The sequence below is a fragment of the Myotis brandtii genome, unplaced genomic scaffold (assembly GCF_000412655.1).
Source record: "Myotis brandtii unplaced genomic scaffold, ASM41265v1 scaffold470, whole genome shotgun sequence".
Lineage (NCBI taxonomy): Eukaryota > Metazoa > Chordata > Mammalia > Chiroptera > Vespertilionidae > Myotis > Myotis brandtii.
The window spans coordinates 304,512-310,359 of NW_005367953.1; the positions used below are offsets into that span (position 1 = coordinate 304,512).

Genomic DNA, 5,848 nt, shown 5'->3' on the forward strand with positions numbered 1-5,848 from the left:
TCACCTGCGTCGTGGCCACCTGAGGCCAGGGGTCCAGGCCAGGGGACACCGGGCTGACTGGCCTAGAGCACTCAGGACCCCAGCAGAGGCCATGCAACCTCTCCGGGGTCACGTCCCGGGCAGACCCAAAGCTCTGCAAGGGGTGGAGCGGAAGCCAGCGGTGCAGCAGGTACCCCGTAGTGCCCCTCACAACTGCACTTGTCCCCAAGGGAGGGGCTTGCCTTGCAGACCGTCTGAAAAGCCCGGGACTTCAGATAACGAAGCCCCTTCTACGAAGCTGCATGAACTGAACACAACACGGAGGTGGAACAGCCACAAAGGAAGCCCGTGGACCTAGTGTGAGCTCAGATGGGAGAGAATCCCAGAGAACTGACCAGAGCCCTGGGCAACCTCTGCCTGGTCAGCCGGAGCCAACCCGCTCCATCCAGAGGGTTCAGGTCACAAGCCAGGGGTCTACTTGGCTTTTAAGCTGGTCTGAGTTGTGTTTTCCTGTTATTTGTCACCGAAAGCATCCTGACAAATACGCACACCTGGACCCCGTTCCTCCTTGTGGAAAGTGAACTGAGGCAGCCTGATCTGAGGAAAAGACGCCATCAGCTTAGTGCGAGCAGAAACCATGTCTATATTGCTCACTCTGCTCTCCCGGCCGCCTGGAACGGCACCTGGCCTATAGGAGGCCCTCAATGCACATCTGTTGAATGAGCCAGTGAGTGAACCGACTTGGTGGTGTTGGGAAATCGAACCCAATCCTGGCTCTAACACTTCCGCTGTAGTGTGACTTCAGGCCCATCACTCCCCTTCAGCGCCTTGGCTTCCCATCTGTGAAGGGAGGCTGACTCAGATCAAGCTGGGCTGCCTCGCACAGGCCTGCGGTCTCTGTGACAGGGCAGGCCCAGAGGGTGGGAAAGCACGGCTCAAACAGGGAAGTGGCAGGGGTGTCATTTGAAATGGCTCCCTTGGGGGACAAAGTTTTCTAAGCCTAAGAAGTGAAGCCACTTCTTGGGTGAGGGGAGTCTGGGGGTGGGAGAGTTCACTTGGAGTTCTGAGAACAACGCAAGAGCGTTCCGTTTCTTCCCGGAATCTGCCTTCCCCTGTGGTTCCCTAGGAAGAAGATGCTGTACTCCCCTTCTTCTCCGCCTTCTCAGGTATCCAAGGAATGCAGCTGCACACCCAGGCTTCAGGGCAGGCTGACTCGGAGGAAAGAGGGCGGTCAGTCAGGGGTTGGTGCAATGTGCTGGGGTCATCAGGGTTCTTTGACTTTCTGCTCCTTCCTCCTCACCGAACTGGCCTTACTGCCTCCGGTCACAAGAGGTGAGCCACGCTGCAGACATCTGGCTCAGGACCCGGTGGGCTGGCCCAGGCAGTGGGACGCCAGGGACAGAAGCGTTTCCCATAAGAGCCCAGCGTTTTTCCTTTTCTCTCAATGTGTGCTCACCCCTGAATGCGGACCATGGGTCTCTCTCCTTGAGGTCAAGGGATTGCCACCCTGCTCCCTCATCCGTGTGAGCAGGAGGGAAGAGGGAAGACACTGTACCTCCTTCCCCAGGCCACACATACATGTGAGGTGGCTGAAGCCTGGGAGGGCGGATGTCCTCCACGGCTGAGGCTCAGAACTCGCGCAGTCAGCATTCCACATCCCGGGTCCTGTTCTAGGGGCAGGCCTTCTGATAGGGCTGGCACCCTCTCGTGCACCCCCTGCCAAGCCACACAGTTTTATGTGGCAGTTCAGTTGAGAAACTCGGGTCTAAATGAAACCCCACAAGGTATCATAGGAGGGGTCCCCTCCTGTCAGTTTCAGCGACATCACCCTGCTCCCGAGCTTGGGTGAACGGAACTGGCCTGGGTCACTACTGTGCCTCCACTTCCTGCTCCCACCCAGGAGGGAGCATGCTTATCAGGATGGCTGGGGCTCTGAGATGGTCATGGTTCCAACATAGGGGTCACTCCCCCTCTGGGCTTGAGTTTTGTCATCTTTAAAATGTGGCAACAGCCCTAGCTGGTTTGGCTAGGTGGATAGAGGGTCCCGGGTTCGATTCTGGTCAAGGGCACATGCCTCTCTCCCTCTCTGAAATCAATAAAAATATATTTTAAAAAAATGTGGCAACAGCCCGGCCATCGTGGCTCAGTGGTTGAGCATCAACCTATGAACCAGGAAGTCACAGCTCGATTCCTGGTCAGGGCACATGCCCAGGTTGTGGGCTCGATCCCAGTGTGGGGTGTGCAGGAGGCAGCCGATCAATGACAATGATTCTCTCTCATCATTGATGTTTCTATCTCTCTCTCCTCCCTTCCTCTCTGAAATATATATATATAAATGTGGCAACAACAGTTCCAACATTACAGCGTTGTTGTGAACAGTTAATGCCTAACGATTGTTTACCTCGGTGCCTGGCACAGTTAGCTATTCTTACAGTAATGCACCAAGGGGTGGGTGAAGCACCCTTCCTCATGAATCCCTCAGGTGACTGACTCTACTTCAGTGGTTTTCAAAGTTTTTTTGCTCAGGATCCAGTGATATATATTGCGACCAAGTACACACCTCTATGTATATCTGAAATATTAAGTACTGTGAAACAATACTTACTCTTACTATGTGTAATAAAAAAATCTGTTGTTTTCTCGTCTTATTTATTTTTATTTTTTTACTTAGTGTTAGCTTTGATTATATTAACTGCTAGTATTACAAATCAATCCAAATGTGGTAAATCTAAGTACAGTGGGGACATTTCTCTTTCCGGGAACAACCCCTTTACATATCCTGGTACCATCCCCAGTGGAGGGCTCCCTCTTGTGTGGTCCTTAGCCTCTACCGATGTTCCCCTCCGGGGAGGGAGTGGAAGGAGAGGAAACTTGAGCTCTCTCCAGAGGCCAGTGGTGTCCTAACTTTGAAAGCTTTGGTGACGCCTCAGGACCCACAGGATGTTTTCTGTTCTGTCTGTTCCTCCAGATGTTTGTGCCTCCTGGTGTGTGTCCCTCTGGATCTACTTTCCATTCTTTTCCACTCTGCTCTGGGCCTCAGCACACTCACCTGTATAGACTGCATTCGTGAGCTCCCTTGCCCTCTGACTTCCAATTTATTTTAACAAGGGGACGTCACCAGCATTGGGGATGGGAGGTGGACAATGCACTTGTCTTTGCATGTCAGTTTCACTGCTTCCCCTGTTGCGTTTATGGCATCCCTCAGTTGCCGGCCTGCTCTCTCTCTGCCCCACGCAGCTCACATCTGGCTCTGGAGAGACATTCAAGCATCCTCACCGGTCTTCAGGGGAAAAGTCTGCTCCAGGGCAGTCTGGTTTCTGCTCTCTCTGCCCTCAGAGCAGCCAGCCTACCACATCCTGATTTCATAGGCATGTGTCACATCACAGTCACTATGCTCAGCAAACACACAGAGGTCCGTATCTGAAAGACAATCTAATCTCTCAGCAGGTTTGAGAGGAGGGGTAGATAGTCCTTACTCTTCCCCCGTGGGCATGGGAGGAGGGCTGACACACTCTCCGACAGAATTCTTATTTCCAAACCAACCTTGAGATGAGTATTTGCTAAGGGTCACAATCTGGTTTTTGCCCCCACCTTGCAAGTCCTGAACAGGTGTTTTAATTTTATAAAATGCCAGTCATGTCCTAGTAAATTGATTTTTACAATCACTGCTGGGCTCTGACCCTCAGTGTGACCGTACTTCCCTTCTCTGAACTGAACGAGTGTATTAGTTTCCCATTGCTGCTGTGGTAATTGCCAAAGAGGTGGCTGTAAACAACACAGGTGGATTCTCTTACAGTTGTGGTCAGGGGTCCACAACCAGCCTCCGTGGGCAGGTGGCATTCCTCCTGGAGGTGACGAGAGAACTCGTTTCCTCCTTTCCCAGCTTATGGAGGCTTCCTGCATTCCTTGGGTCTGTGGCCTTGTGACACTCCAACCTACCGTTCCATCATCACTCCCCTCCTGCCTCCCTCCTATAAAGATCCTTGTGATAATGGTGGGCCCTCCTGGATCATCCAATATATTCTCCCCGTCACATCTTTAAGTTAATCCCATCAGAAGAGTTCACAGGTTTTGGGGATTAGGACATGGACATCTTTGGGGGCATTATTCTACCTACCACACTTTGCATAAATTATACACAATAACTTAGATAACAGAGCTTATAATTCACATTTTGATCTGTACTGACTATCCCACATTGGGGTAGCTTTATTGCCTTCGATACACTGCACGCCCCTGGGGGAACCCTGGGCCTTCACATCATTGCCTCCAGAGTTGGGCACACATGGGAGGTAAACTACTCGTGATGACTGCTGGGCCAAACTGAAGAGTGATGCTTAAGTAATTAATCTGTGTTCTGAGGCTGACTCTGGTTTTCTAATACTATTCTGGAAAGAACTACTGAAATTTTTTTGGTTAGCAAAAGCCTTCATACATTGTTTCCTACCCTATGCTACTCTGTTATTAAGGGTCTCCATGCCTACTATAGGGCCAGTGCTAAGCCTGAAAGCAAACCCCACCTTTGCTATCTAATGGAATTACTAATACCGAATTACCATTTTACCAGTAGGGAGACTGGGGTTCAGGTATGTTAGCTATTGCTCAAGGTTACACAGGTTGGCAGAACGTTGACACCAAAGCCCAAAGCTTCAAATCAAAGGGCTTTGGTGTTCACCTAGGTCCCCTCCAGAAGGTAGTCATTGTGGACCCACGCCTGGCCTTGTTCTCGAAGGTCGGGTGAGAGGAGGAGCTTCCACAATCGCATAGATCCCGGCACTGCACTATAGCACAGAGGGTTTCTGGTTGCCATGCTTGGGATGGGTGGTCTTCCATGGGTGAGAAATGGCCTAAGTTACAAAAAAAGGAAAAAGATTACTCTGTGGCTATTAAGTTCTTGGTGGCAAAGTTCATAAATTTTGTTTTTTGTTGTTTTTTCTTTCATGCAACACATTGTTTCTCTAAAAACCTCTGGGCTCACTAGCCAAGTCATGTGATTTAATGAAAGTGAAAAGAAATTAGCTAATTCGTAATTTTTGGCCTGCTTTTGTCTTTCCTCTCTCTGTGACAACAACCTTGCTGATACGCTGGTGCAAACACATATGCACAAAGGAGCCCTGCCAGCAGGTCCAGAGAGAACACGGCAGCCAACAGGGAAGGGGCAGGCTCCTGACCTGGCACACCGGGTGCTTCTGGGTCCTCTTCTGGAGGGAAGCAATGCTCCCACGAGTCACCAAACGGGCAAAACAGCTCTTCTGAGACTATCATGACATCCTCTGAGAAGCACTGTTACCAGGGTCCTAAAACTAAAGTTGTGTTTGAATCCCTGCTCTACTTCTCCTGGGCCAGTGAAGTCAAGAATATGGCCACAACTCAAGGCTACTCTATATTGATCTACTTTGTTATTCATTTATATTTACACCTCTCAAGATTCGCAGCCTTGGAATGTCAAAATTCATGTCTAATTATGATGAAAATAACTTAGCTTGGGCACAATAATCACTAAATCAAAATGATAACGTGTCCTTTCCTCTTCTACACACCCTCGCATTATGCCCTCAGCGGCACACGATTACAGCAGTTCCTGCTGCGGGCATAGGGCACAGGGCCCAGAGCAGGCTCCCATTTGGGCGTGGCTGCTTAATGGTGGTGGGCATCTCTGTGCACCATGGGAACAGTCCACCTACTTTGCAAAAGCACTGCAATGCTAAAAGATAGCATGTAGTAAGTGGTTCTTTTGGTTGAAGAAAAACCATTTGTATTCAATTTAAGAAACGAATCATCTAAGATTTTACCTTAAAAACTAGTCTAAAGAAGAATTGATTAAGTCTTTCTACTAAACATGGAAATATTATAAGGAAACAGAACCAAA

The 5,848-nt window shown here is 49.8% G+C and overlaps 1 protein-coding gene across 1 annotated transcript in view; it reads right to left on the bottom strand.

Annotated features, from left to right (window-relative positions):
- ARPC1B (actin related protein 2/3 complex, subunit 1B, 41kDa) overlaps positions 1-4,957 on the bottom strand; it is an 18,352-nt gene extending 13,395 nt beyond the window's left edge. The window contains exon 1 of the mRNA XM_014547316.1: positions 4,946-4,957. The gene's annotated coding sequence lies outside the window, so the exon portion shown is untranslated. The remainder of the gene's footprint in view (positions 1-4,945) is intronic.
- Positions 4,958-5,848: the final 891 nt, after the last annotated feature.